Source organism: Ambystoma mexicanum, chromosome 9, assembly GCF_040938575.1.
Source record: "Ambystoma mexicanum isolate Mex_15411 chromosome 9, UKY_AmexF1_1, whole genome shotgun sequence".
In the NCBI taxonomy this organism is placed as follows: Eukaryota; Metazoa; Chordata; class Amphibia; order Caudata; family Ambystomatidae; genus Ambystoma; species Ambystoma mexicanum.
The window spans coordinates 1,147,514,641-1,147,527,911 of NC_090931.1; positions in this window are offsets into that span (position 1 = coordinate 1,147,514,641).

The window sequence follows — 13,271 nt, forward strand, 5'->3', positions numbered from 1 at the left end:
GAGGGTGGCAAGCTTCAAACGACTTGCGGAGGCGCACTGCCCATGGTGCTCTAATGATGAAGCAGGCCTGATACACATGTTCTGGGGTTGTGCAAAGGTAGGCATCCTATGGGCCAACATCAAACAGACATGCAAGAAGGGCGGAGTAACTAGTTATGAGTGGACGATGAAGGAATGCCTGCTGGGCATGTATCCCAGGTTGAGCAAATCAAAGCACATCGTACGGGTGATGGACATGGCATGCATACTGGCAAAGAGAGAGATAGCGATGTCGTGGAAGTCAAAAAAAGGCCCACAATACACGAGATGGAAGAGGGAAATGGAGCGATGGACTTCCGCAGAAACAGAAGCATGGGGGATGGGGATCGCCAGGGACGAGGGTGGTACCAATGCCAATTTTGATGCATGGAAGGCTGTGGTGAGAGATATGTTCCTACCCTCCGATGACATGCCCCCGTGAACCAACAGGCGGGACGAGTGGTGCAAGGTTGCAAGGACTGCGAAGCTCATACTGCAGTAAAGTAGGAGACGCCACTTGATAGGTCGGATACCCTACCCCACCCGCCTCCCCACCGAATGGACATAGACAGGCCATCAAGGGGATCCAAGACAATGTAATCGCCACACTCGTCCAACATGAAGACAACTCAAGCTTTTTCAAAAACTGTTTTGTTCATGTTTGCGGTTGTTGTTTTTTGAGAACCAGTTGAATATGTTTTAAAGTTGTAAAATAGCACAAGGAAACTGGGGGGGAGGGAGTTTGACGAAGATGTAATGATAATTACAAAATGCCAATAAAAACATTTTAAAATAAATTAATTCGATCTCCCTCTCCACTCTAACAGTATATGACCAATCCACACCAGTGACTTCTCACGATCAAATTTGCGAATGAACTGTAATATAATGGGCCTCATTCCGAGATTGGTGGTAGTCCTGGTGCTATTTGCGCCATGACTGCCACCAATAATGGGTCCGGCACCGCTGTAGTTCAATGGGGACTTACCGGTGTAGTCCGACCATGGCGGGACCGGTAAGTCCCCATTGAACAAGCAATTCCCCATTCCCATTTGAGCCCCCATAGGGCTCAATGGGAATGGGGAGGGCGCAAATAACGGGCTTCCGAATGGCAAGCCTGTTATTTGCGCCCTAGTCCCCTAACGGGACCCGTAAGGGACGTGTGGTCCGACCAAACATCCCTTACGGGTCCCAATAGGGGACCCCGGAATCGGGCAGTAGGGGATTACCAGCACTGGTCTCCTTACCAGTGCCCGGTATCCCCTACCGCCCGACTCGGAATGAGGCCAATGTCTTTTTGTAAGCCATAAAAGTAGGCGGTCTTGAAATCAGTCGAATTAGGACTAAAATATACATCAAAGCGAGAGAATGCTCTTTTTAAATCTTGGAGAACTTGGCGATGTGATACATTTGACTTTGCTGTCATGGTATGTGTGGCTTTTTTTGCATCCTGCAATGACTGATATGGTGAAAAATGATGTCTAACATCTTTTTCAAATTCTGCCCATGACATACATTCTTGTTCATTTAAACCTCTTTTAATGCTTGACATAGCAGCATGGAAAGTTAAATGAAAGTACTGTCTATATTGTTCCTTGGGTATTTGTAGGGCTTTAAATATATCATGCACTGTTTCCAAGTGATCTTCTATGCAGCAATCACCTCCCTTTTTGAATGGTTTAATCAAGGCCTTAATCGACTTCATTATTTTGATAGGGCTTCTTGGCGCTATATTAGAAGTTACATTATTCTGTTGTTCAGTCCTTTTCTCAGGTGTATGGCACTGGTGGCAACCACCAGTGGTTCAGTCAAAACCCCAAATTTGTTACAACCAGGTCCAGCTACCAGTATAACAACTGGGACATTATTCCCTCGTGTAGAAACTGGGCTAACCTCACCCCCATTGAATATGGTGCCTTGTTGCTTCTCCTGAGATTTAAAATTACATATTTACTGTTCCAAATTTCTGCACGTTTTATGAAGCCGGTCTGCCTCCTGACACAGGTAAGTATTCTCATCGGCCATTTTATTAATCACATCCTGCATTTCCCTTATTTTCATTTGGCATTGATTAAATTCCCTGTCCTTTTTGTCTTTTTCTTGGAACATTTTAGCCATCTCTCGTTCAATCGCTCGGAATTCACTTTCTTTCTCCATATTGTACTTTTGGTGAGTATGCATCTCAAAAATAACATCCTGTTTATCTTGGCTGAAGTCGTTTACCACCCCCTTCAGATGATTTAGCTCCTGTTTGCTATCTTCAAATTGTTTCCTTTTTTGAGACAGTTGTTTTTCAAATTCATTGCATTTAGATTGCATTTCTTTCTGACACAACTCTAATTCCGATTTAGATTTTTCTCCTGCTCATTAGCTTTATCTAATTTGATTTGTAGTCTGCTAATTATCTCAGCATCATTTTCGTGCATTTGTAAAGATTGATTTAAAATGAACCAGGTTTTGGCACACAACCTTATTGTGCAGTCTTTGTCAGCATTATTGTCTGTAGCTCTAAACAATCTCAAAAGACATCCCTGAATTATACTGCCTTCTTCAAAAATGGTATTTAATGGTTCTTTCTGCACTTTCCACAAATGCGGCCATGCCACAGAATGGCATTTTCTGATGACCACACCCAATGCGCATATAACTTTGCCTCTAGGTTTTTTACCAGTTTAGGAAATGTGGCTTCAATTTGAGACATAATGATACAGTGGGCAGTACTACACTAATCTCAGAGAATTAGTTCCCTCTAATTGCACAGATGGCTGTTTGGAACACACTTGCCACACCCAGTAGTTGCTTTACAGTCTGTTTCCACAGGGCCAACGCAGCAAATATGTAAAGGGTTTTTGTCATAGAGCTATTATGTGACTTGGCAGTATTTTAGTATTGTAGTATATTGGTGGTAAATTGGCAATACCTTATTATAGTGGTAAATTAGTGTTGTGGTAGATTTGTGGTGAGCATATTCATAACACTGCCCCATATGATCAGACAAACCTTCCCCTTTTTATAACTATGCTCTATTCTGGGCTTGACTCTAGGCATATGCCCCGGGCTTAGCAGATTTAGAAGAAACCAAATATTGTCATGGATTGTGCATATTTTGTGCATAGATCGTGCCGATGACTTATTTACGACATCAGCGTAAATTATTGAAAGATTCTGTTCAGCTTCCATGCATACCGGAACACACTCACACAACACACAGGCGTTCTAGCTTGCTTTTATATTCCCGTTTTGTTGTTTACTTTACCTCCAGAGGTAAATCCTTTTTTACTGAAGTGGTTTGGTCTCTAGGGTGCTTCCTAGTACCCTCCTCCACCTAAAGAATAATTATCACAGACATAAAAAAATGGTGACACCAACTTTGTTTTCGTGGCTGCAATTATTATTTATGACCATGTCACTTGTAAAAAGGAAACACAAATATTACATGTCATAATACTACGTCTGGTTACTCTTACCAAAGCATTGACACCGCCATGGTTATCCAAGAGGCAAAATATAAACATGCATTGCAGAAGATTTTCTTCTCCCGTTAGTTCACAGTGTGCGAAAGAAAAAACAACAATGACTAAGTTGAAATTAATGAGCCATTGCTGTCTATCTTATCACAGAGATTAGTCACTTTAATTCAACGCTCTCCTCAACTTTACTGTCACTTACATGGAATTTTGAAGTGTCTGTGCTTGATCTGTGTGGCTCCCCTCAGCTCTGCTTATCCTCGCTGAAGTGCTGCGAACTCTGCATGGCCCTCTTTCAAACCCGAAAGACAGCCTTGGGTTCCCAGCAGACTTCAATGCCAGGTCAACACAGCTTCAGCACTCCCTCCCTTTCTGCAGCCGGCAGCAAGAAAAGGAACCAACGCCCTTCAGCTCACTCCTATTTATCTACCCTGCCTGTCACTCAAATACTAAAACTGCCCTCTTTATGACATGTTTTAGCAACTTCTAGACTCCTAATCCCACTATCCAATCACCTACGGGAGTTTATATGTATCTCTTATTTCTTTCTTGCTTCCTGCGCAAACAAAGGACTCTCAGAATGCAAATAGACAGCTCATTCATTTTACAGTGCACATTTCCTTTACATGTAACGAAAAGAGAGGAAAAAGAAAATAGAATTTCCATCTGTTTTCACTAACATTGCTTTGCAATGTTAATCATTAGGACTAATTTGTTACTGGGGTATCACTTAATAAGGGTAGTAGTTATTTAATCTGGATTATTTTCTCCAATGCAACCTTACACAGATGGGAATTCCTATAACTTTATATGTGTGCAAAATGCAATTTGAATCTACAGTCTTTTTGACAATCCTTTTGTTTTGCCATTGAAAGCCTAATTCACTGCTATAATGATTCAGTCCCTAATTCACCGAAGTGCTTTATAATGGCAAAACCCCTTTTTGAAACACTCTGGGCCTCATTACGACCCAGGCGGTAAGGGGTTTACGGCGCCGTAAACAGCGCCGACCCTTACCGCCTGAGTACGAGGTCCCTTAGCGCCATGGCGATATTAACACCTGCTTTTAGCAGGTGTTAAAATCCATGGCGCTAAGGGACCATGGAGTTAATTACGCCACCGTAATTTACGGTGGCGTAATTAACGCCTTCCCCACTCCCATTATGCCCTATGGGGCAAAAATGGGAATGGGGAAGGGTAAATGGGGTTTGGGGACTTACCGCCCCGCCAAGGTCCGAATGGGGCGGTAAGTCCGCCAACCACCATGGCGTAAACGTAGTTTACGCCATGGTGGTAAAGTCACGGCCCAGGCTGTAACTTACCGTCTGGGTCGTGATGAGGCCCTCTGTGGATTAGGGCTTCAATGTGGCATTCCACCTACAGTACTTTGCATAATTTGCTGTCTCTTTTCTGCATTTACACTAACCCAATTAAAAGTGCTGTCCTGTAATCCCACCTGTACCCATTTAACTGTCTGCTTTTATTGAAATCACTACTGTCATAGGCCCATTTAACTGGCTGATTTTATTGAAATCACTGTCTTAGGCTCCTACAAACCCTAGGGCTCAGTTAAGAGGATTCTTGCAAGGAGACCCCAGTTATACTTAGAGACTGGAATACATCTATCATGAAAATCAATTAAATACTCTTCCATCATTCCAGTTAGCCTTACGCTGATGGTGATGATCTCCCGCCTGGACTTCGGTGGAGAAATGTGGTGAAGAGTGGTGAGAACCCACCGAATTTGTGTTTTTTATCTGTCTGCGGAAAGTGCTGCTTTCACAGGAGCTTGCATAGAGCAGTCATTGACAGGAGTTTGTGTTTTATAAAAAGGCGATTGGAGTGATACCTGGTATGCCCTATGAGGAACCTTGCTAGTTTGGGCAACTCGTTCATTTGAACGCAAGTTCTGAACATGGAGTGCTTAGTGCTTTGGGCGTTAGTACCGAGGAGTTCACCCCGCTCAGAAGAAACCAGAGTACTTTGTGCTTTGGGCGTTTGCACTGAGCCGTTCACCTGTGTGATTTCTCTGGTAAACACTCACTGGAGGCATGTAGAGTCTGTGCATGGCGCCTACAATGCTACAGTCTACTTAGCTCACATTTGAGGAGCAAAACTTGCAGATAGGAGACCATGCTTGAAACTTATGAGAGAAACACACATTGGTATGGCAGAACACAATACATACAAAACACGCAGTGCCTTGGTGAACGGCATCCGCATGTAGGGTCATTTGTATGGGATATTTTGAAAATATACCACACACGCTGATCTCTTACTGGCTGTGAAACGAAACAGAAATCCTGGAGCCGTGCATTGGAAGACCATGGAATAAATGAGAGAGAGTGCATCAGCACATTCAAGGAAAGGACCGTAGTGCATCCTTCAATGTGAAGCACTACTGAGGCAATTTATTGCCTAGCAACACATGAATGCCTCAGAACACCAAAGAGGAATTGTCACAGCACGCATCAGCATGCTAAGGGAAAGGACTGCAGTGCGTCCTCCAACGTGAATCACTACTGAGGCAATTGGTTGTCTAGCGACCCACGCACCGTAGGATTATCCATTCATCTATTGATCGTGTGGATCACGACTTTCAGTCCTGCACTGTTGGGATGAGGATGCTCTACTAAAAGAAAACTGATTAGTGAAGCGCAACAATAAGATATGTTATCTTCCCAACAGGTACATTAATTTTGCTTGCATCAATTATCATTTGATTTTGCCATTCAACTGCTTTTGCTTGTTGCTCTGTGATTCTGATACAATCCCATCCTCGTCGCCAGCAGGGGAGTTGCTAGGTCTGGAAAAGACCCGGGGCTACGCTGATGTCGGAACTGTTGGGACTGGGGGCTAGCTAGTCTTTTGGCTGTAGCTCCTGAGATTCTATCCGGGGCTTCAACCAAAAGATCAGGGGCTATAGCCCCCCTAACCTCCCCCCTAGCAATGCCCCTGGTCGCCAGTATTGCAAGGATAACTGGAAATATGACAGAGACTTTCATCGTATGATCCTTTCAGCCATTTAGGAGTTTTGACTTTGTCGCAGATCAAGGCACTTAACAAATTTAGAAGTGTATCAAGATTTAATTTGGTGTTTGGAAGACGCTTGTTTGCTTTGACAGGAAATCCTTGGGCGTGTGGCTCATTCATTTGAAATTATGGGTGCTTTGAGAATTCAAGTTTGTGTTTCAGACAATCAGTTTTTCCTATGATTGTGGGGTGTGCACCCAGTGATTCAATTGTTGTCATTCACATCTACTTCATAAGTGCTGTCATGGCTAATATCCCAGGGCCAGCATTATTCTTGCCACAACCTGGGGAGACCATGATAAAATTGAAAGAATGGAAGGGGGATTTGATTAAGTTTGTTCTGGCGGTGTATAGCACAAACTATGCTATTGCGAGGAAGGATGCATTAATATCTCATTGTCTAGGGCATGCAGAGCATCAGGTGTTCAAGAAACTCCCGGAACCTGCTCAGCCACCAGATACTTGCACATGTAACAGTTTTGATATAAGTATTGCCAAACTGGATAAACAATATGAGGTTGCAGAGAATACAATTCTGGTGAGGTATAATTTTGGTACAAGAGAACAGAAGAATGGGGAGACAATACTACTGACTATGCAACTGCTCTGAGGGGTTTAGCAGTTAAATGTCAATTTTGTTGACACTGTTATGATGAACATATATTTGACCAACTAATGATTAGATGTTCTTATGACAAAATTAGGAAAGAACTATAGAAGAAGAGAGATCCCACTTTGGACAGAACAATCGAAATAGCGAAACAAGTAGAGCATACCGCCATCTACATTAAACAACTAAGAGTGGAAACCAGTAAAGATTCTGGGAAGAAGAGTCCCACAGGTGTGAGGACAGTTTTGCCTGCCAAGGAGCAAGGTCAAGGTGGGAGGAGGAATTTTGACAGAAATAATGATGCTGGCAGGCCGAGGGCGGAAACGGAAAGAAGGCGAGTTGGGAACCGAAAAGACAAATTAGCAGGTTGAGTAATCACACCACGGGGCTGCAACAGAAAAGATGTTTTAGGTTTGGCAGCACCCAACATTTTGCCAATTCTATAGAGTGTATGGATGTGTATGTAGAGTGTTGTTTATGTGTACTCAGGGGACATTTGGTAAAGTGTTGCAGGATGTCCAACAAACCTCGTAATGTACTAAAGAATGAGGTGAGTGACAGGATTTACATTCTGAGAATTATTGAGTTGTAAGAGTAATTCCAGTTGTCAATGCAGTGATGGGAGTGATGCTGACGAAACCCAGAGAAATGATCAGTGTCAATGGAGTTGAAGTGTTATTGCAAATAGATAGTGGTGCAGATTATAACATTATTGGGAAAAACAGTTGGGCGTTGAAGTTCAATTGTTGTGTTTTAAAGGATGCGAATGCCAAAGCCAATGTCTATGGAGAGAATCCGATTCACATAATTGGGGAGTTGCATGATTACGCTTGAGGTGTTGCTGGTGGGCCCCCCTTCTGCATCCTCTCTCAGAACTTCAGCTTTCTGGCCTGCTTCTTTGGGTTCTTTGCCTGTCTCCTCCAACACTGTAAAATAAATTGGTGTGAAACTATCTGTCTCTCTCTCTCTCTCTCTCTCTCTCTCTCTCTCTCTCTCAATACAACCCTAGGTAAGTGCCGTATGTCACCGGGGCAATTTCCAGCTGAAGCTCTTTCGATAAGTTCTTCTTTTCATACCGGTCGAGCTTCGACCTCCTGTGGTATCGGCCTTGGTGCTTTCATCTGTTGATTATTGAAACTTGCTATTCCTAGCACAACCGGCCTACTTCCTGCAGCTCCTCCAAGTTCTCCAGACCATTGCAGCCCGCCTAGCAACTTCTACTGCTCAATATACCCATATCTTACCAGTATTACGCCAACTTCACTGGCTGCCTATTGCCCAGCGTACCCAATTCAAAACAGCCTGTCTTGTGCACCGTGCATTCTATGGTCAGGGGGCGGAATATTTCCAGAAGAATTTCCACCCATATGTGCCTGGTCGAGCACTCCACTTCTCGGATGCCGGTTTGCTGTTGGTTCCTAGTTACAACCTCATCCCTTTGCAACTCTCTGCCCCATGATCTGCGCAGCCTGTCTAAGCACCTCTCCTTCCAGCGAGCCTTAAAAAAAATCACCTCTTCTAAATGGTTTCTCTCTGTGTGTCCTGTCGAGCAGCGCTAAGATGCCCTGGTGGCATACGTCACGCTTTATAAATAAACATAGCAAACATGCTGAACTCAAGTTTCAAAGGAGAAGTGCCAGAAGCAAGGCGTATGTAACCAATGTTTGTGGAGATTAACTATCATGGAGCAGTCAAGTTGTGCTAGGCATTAAGCTTGACCCCAATGCTGAGCACCAAGTATGCACATCAGTTGTGAGGGGGTCTGCTGTATGATATGATATGATATGATATGATAGGTTATTTCTAACATGCTTAATACCAAGCGGTTTCTAAGCGCAGACCCGGGGTCAAACAGATGGTGCTCCTTGTCATCCTGCTTCCAATGCGAGCACGTTGTCCGTGAGCTATCATCCCGAGAGTGAGAGGGAGAGTGGAGCGGTGAGTGAAATAGGATTTCATGAGAATGAGGTCATGAGTATTGCTGTAAATAAAGAGATTTCTGCTTGGGTGACACAAATCTTTGCCAATAAAGTCAGGTGTTTGAAGGATTTCATGCTCAAGATCAGGTTGAAAAGTTATGCAATTCCCATTGTGGCAAAGGTGAGGACTGTTCCATTAGCCCTCAGGTAAGGAGGTAAAAGGAGAACTTGAGCGGATGGTAAAGGAGAGAGTTATTGACTCATTGTCTCAGCAAGGAAAGCCAATGGGTCTGTGAGGCTTTGCATTGATTTAAGAGGTTTGAACATCTACGTGATTGCTGTGAGGTTTCCTTTGCCCAAGATAGATGAGTTGATTCTGGACTTGTCAGAGAACAAAGTATTTTCGCTCTTTGATTTAAGATCGGCCTATCATCAGATACCTCTACACCCCAAATCAATGGATCTCACAGCCTTTATTACACATGTAGGGATGTTCAGGTGGGTGCGTATGCCATATGGCTTGGTATCGGCAGCAAGTGTATTTCAAAGGGTCATGCACACTCTTTTAGGTGATCTGTCAGGAGTAAAATGCTATCAGGATGATATTTTAATTTGGGAAGGTGATGTCAAGGAGCATGATAAGAGGCTTAGGCCGGTTTTGGAAAGGTTGAGTGAATCAGGTTTGATGTTGACACTAGAAAAGGGTTGGTTTCGCCAGTCTGAGGTGGAATATCTTAGTGAAATTAAGGCCATAGCGGACTTGCCAGCTCCAAAGAAAACGTTAGAAGTGTTGTACTTTCTTGGTCTGCTTGAATTTTATGGGAAGTTCATTACGAATTTGGTTGGCAAAACACATGCACTTAGGAATCTTACCAGGAAGGGGGCTAAGTTTGAACAGTCATCCGAGTCTGTGGACACATTTCAGTTTATAAAAAAATGTATTGGTTATGGCTCCATTGCTGAGAGGGTCAGGAGTGTACTTAAGACCATTGTCTTCCCTGATGCCAGTGAGTTAGGTCTTGGTTTTCGTCCTATATATTTTTAACAACAGAGATTTAGACAGAATTTCCATGTGCATTGTGAAATGGGTGAGCAGAATGCAGGGTTTGGATTTTGTAGTGGACCATATAGAAAGTAGGAAGAATGTGGTAACTTATGGACTTTCACGCAATGTCCTGGTGGAGTAAGGTTGTGGTGATGTAGAAGACTCTGATGGAGCGTTCAAAGAAGGTTCAAAGACATAGTTTCTGTGGAAGAATGTTTAGATGAGTATAAGTGGTTGGGGGCTTGTAACAGTGATGAGCTTATCAGGAGGTGAAACTCCTTATCAAGGAGAATTGGTGGTGTGATTATGAGATGCAAAAGAGGGATTACAATTTAAGAGGTATAGCAGGATCAAAAATTAGTTTTGTTTTAGGGATGATTTAGACTGTAGAGGAGAGCGGTTGCTAGTTCCTGCTGACACGAGAGAAGTTGAGATTAAATTGGGTCACAGGGCTCATATGGGCATCTTTAGGACCAAAATGATTATTAGAGTGCACTTTTGGTGGCAACAGATAGACTTAGATATTGAAAGTGGTGTAGAATATGGCAACATTTGCAGGAAGAGTGATGAAGTCCTGAAAATAAGGACTGCTTCTATGTTAGTACCAATTGTGCCAAAAGTACCATGGGAGGTGGTATCCATTGATTTACTGGGCCCACTCATTTTGCCAGGAGTAAGAGCTAGTTATGTGGTGGTAGCTGGTAGGTGTTTTCGGAGACATTACCACAGACAGGTTGATTGAAATTTTAGGAGTGTTTCTGCAAGAAGGCGTTCCCACCAGTTTGGTCAGTTACAATGGGCACCGATTTATATCGCTGGAGTTTGAATTATGGCTCAAGACACTGAGCATAAAACACAACAAAACTTCCATGTACACCTCCAAAGCAACAGGTAAATTGAGAGATTTAAACAGACGATAATGGATGGAGTATGAATGGCTGTTGCCAATGGTGTGAATTGGAAGGAAGACTTAACGCAAATAATTTTTCAGAATGGGGTCATACCCCATGGTATGACAGGAATGACTCCCTTTGAGGTTTTCAGAGGTAGGAAGCCAAGCACTCCCTTCACTCCGGTTTGGCTAGCGAAATTCAGGTTGGTTAAGGTTGACTCTGAGACTGTGAGGGATCATATAAGGAGATGTGGTGAGGCTGCCAAAGGCAAGTGTGATGAGAAGATGTGTGGGAAGTTTTTGAAGTTTGAGAAATAGATAGATAGAGATGGTGTTCAAGATGATTGAGACTTACTGGTTAAGGATACACTAAAGGGAGGTACCACAGAGGATGGCAATGGTGCTGGAAGCGCCACCCCCATTCTTCAAAGAGGATCTGGCCAAGGTGCCCAGCACACTATGGACAACACGCCCCTATGATGTGGGGCTCTTAAAGAGCATAGGGGGAGTGAAGATCAAATTGAAACCGGGAACAATTTTACCAAGAGTGAAAGAGTACCCATTTACCAAAGAGGCAGATGAGAGCATTTATGAGACAATTACAACACCAATAGAGAGAGGCATTCTTGTACCATCAGAGTCCTCATGTAACACAGCAGTGTAGCCAGTGACAAAGGCAACGGGGTGGTCATGGTGTTTCATACAGAATGTAAGGCCTTTTAACCACATCGAAGAAGAAGACTATCCTTTGCCTGCAAATCCAGTGACAATCCTATGCAGCATTCCGGCGGAAGCTGCCTGCTTCATGGTCATGAGTTGAAGAATGCATTTTTCACGGCAACAATACACCCAGACTCACAAGACTTGATTTCCTTTATGTATAGAAACTAGAAGTGGAAACGTACAAGACTTCCTCAAGGGTACTGCAAGTCACCATATATCTTCAACAGAGTGATACAGATGGACTTATTCAACATACAGATGGACAGCACAGATTTACAGGATGTAGATGAGATTTTATTGGCAGCAAGACAGAAGATCAGTGTAGGCAGGACTCAGTACACATGTTGAAAGTGTTAGCTGACAAGGGCAAGCTACAGTACTGTCAGAAGGAAGTGTTATTGGACAGACGATCTTGTAAAATGGCTGACAGAGTATGCCAGAAAGGGCAGAGGCAATACGCAAGACATAATTGTTGGGGATTCTTACGATAGTGGCGCTGCACCGGTAGTGTTTTGATTTAATCGTATTGGTGGTGAGTTTGTTGGGTCTCACTTCAAGCAATGAGGAGAGTTTATTGGTTCCATTTGTGCCATTCGTTTATTAATGTTTACTGAAAGTGCCGTCACATGTTTCGACCACACGTGGGTCTTTATCAAGGCATTTAGGTCTGTCTCAAGTATGATGATATACAATGGCCATAGTGCATGGCATGATACTGGGCACTGAATAGTGCTTCTTAGTGCGGCTGGTGCCTCAGTCTTTCGTCTGTTCACTGGTCGGCAGTCACAACACTAAGACAGACAAGCCCATGACAGTGAGAGAAATGCATCAGTTCCTTGCGCTGTGCAGCTACAGCAGAGCATGGGACTTTGACTACAGTGCATACACAAGGCCTTTATTATGTGCTCTGAAGGAAGCACAGAAGGGACACAACACACGGACATGGACCACAGAGATTACTGATGCACTTGACATGAAGAAGGAGGAAATATGCACAGCACCAGTGTTAGGGATCCCAGATTACAAAAAGGAATTCTTCCTATTATCACACACTGACTGTCTGGTAATAAAAGCAGTATTTACACAGAAGACAAGCTTGGACACAAACCCATAGCCTCCTACATTGGGAAGCTTGACCCAGTAAGGAAAGGACATTATCAGTGCAAACAAGCTTTGGCTGCTGCCACATTCACGGTGGAGAAATCAGCATCAATTACCATGGGGTGCACTAGTGGCTAGTGTGTGATTACCATCCCATTATTAAGCACAAGCACCCAAACTAGTTGCCCTTATACAAGCATTGGGACACAGCAGAGGCAAGGAAGTGACAGTATGTTCTGACTCTTCCTATGTGACATCTACAGTGCACTCATGACTGTCACAATGGATCATGAGAGGATTCAGGAGGGCAGACGCAACACCAGTATAACATGCACCTCTATTGGGCAAACTGATTGAAGTAATTGATATTCTGGCACGGGAAGCAATAGTGTAGTGCCAAGCCCACACTAGAAGCGAAGAACCCATCTCAAGGGGAAACGAAGCAGCAGATTTTGACGCAAAA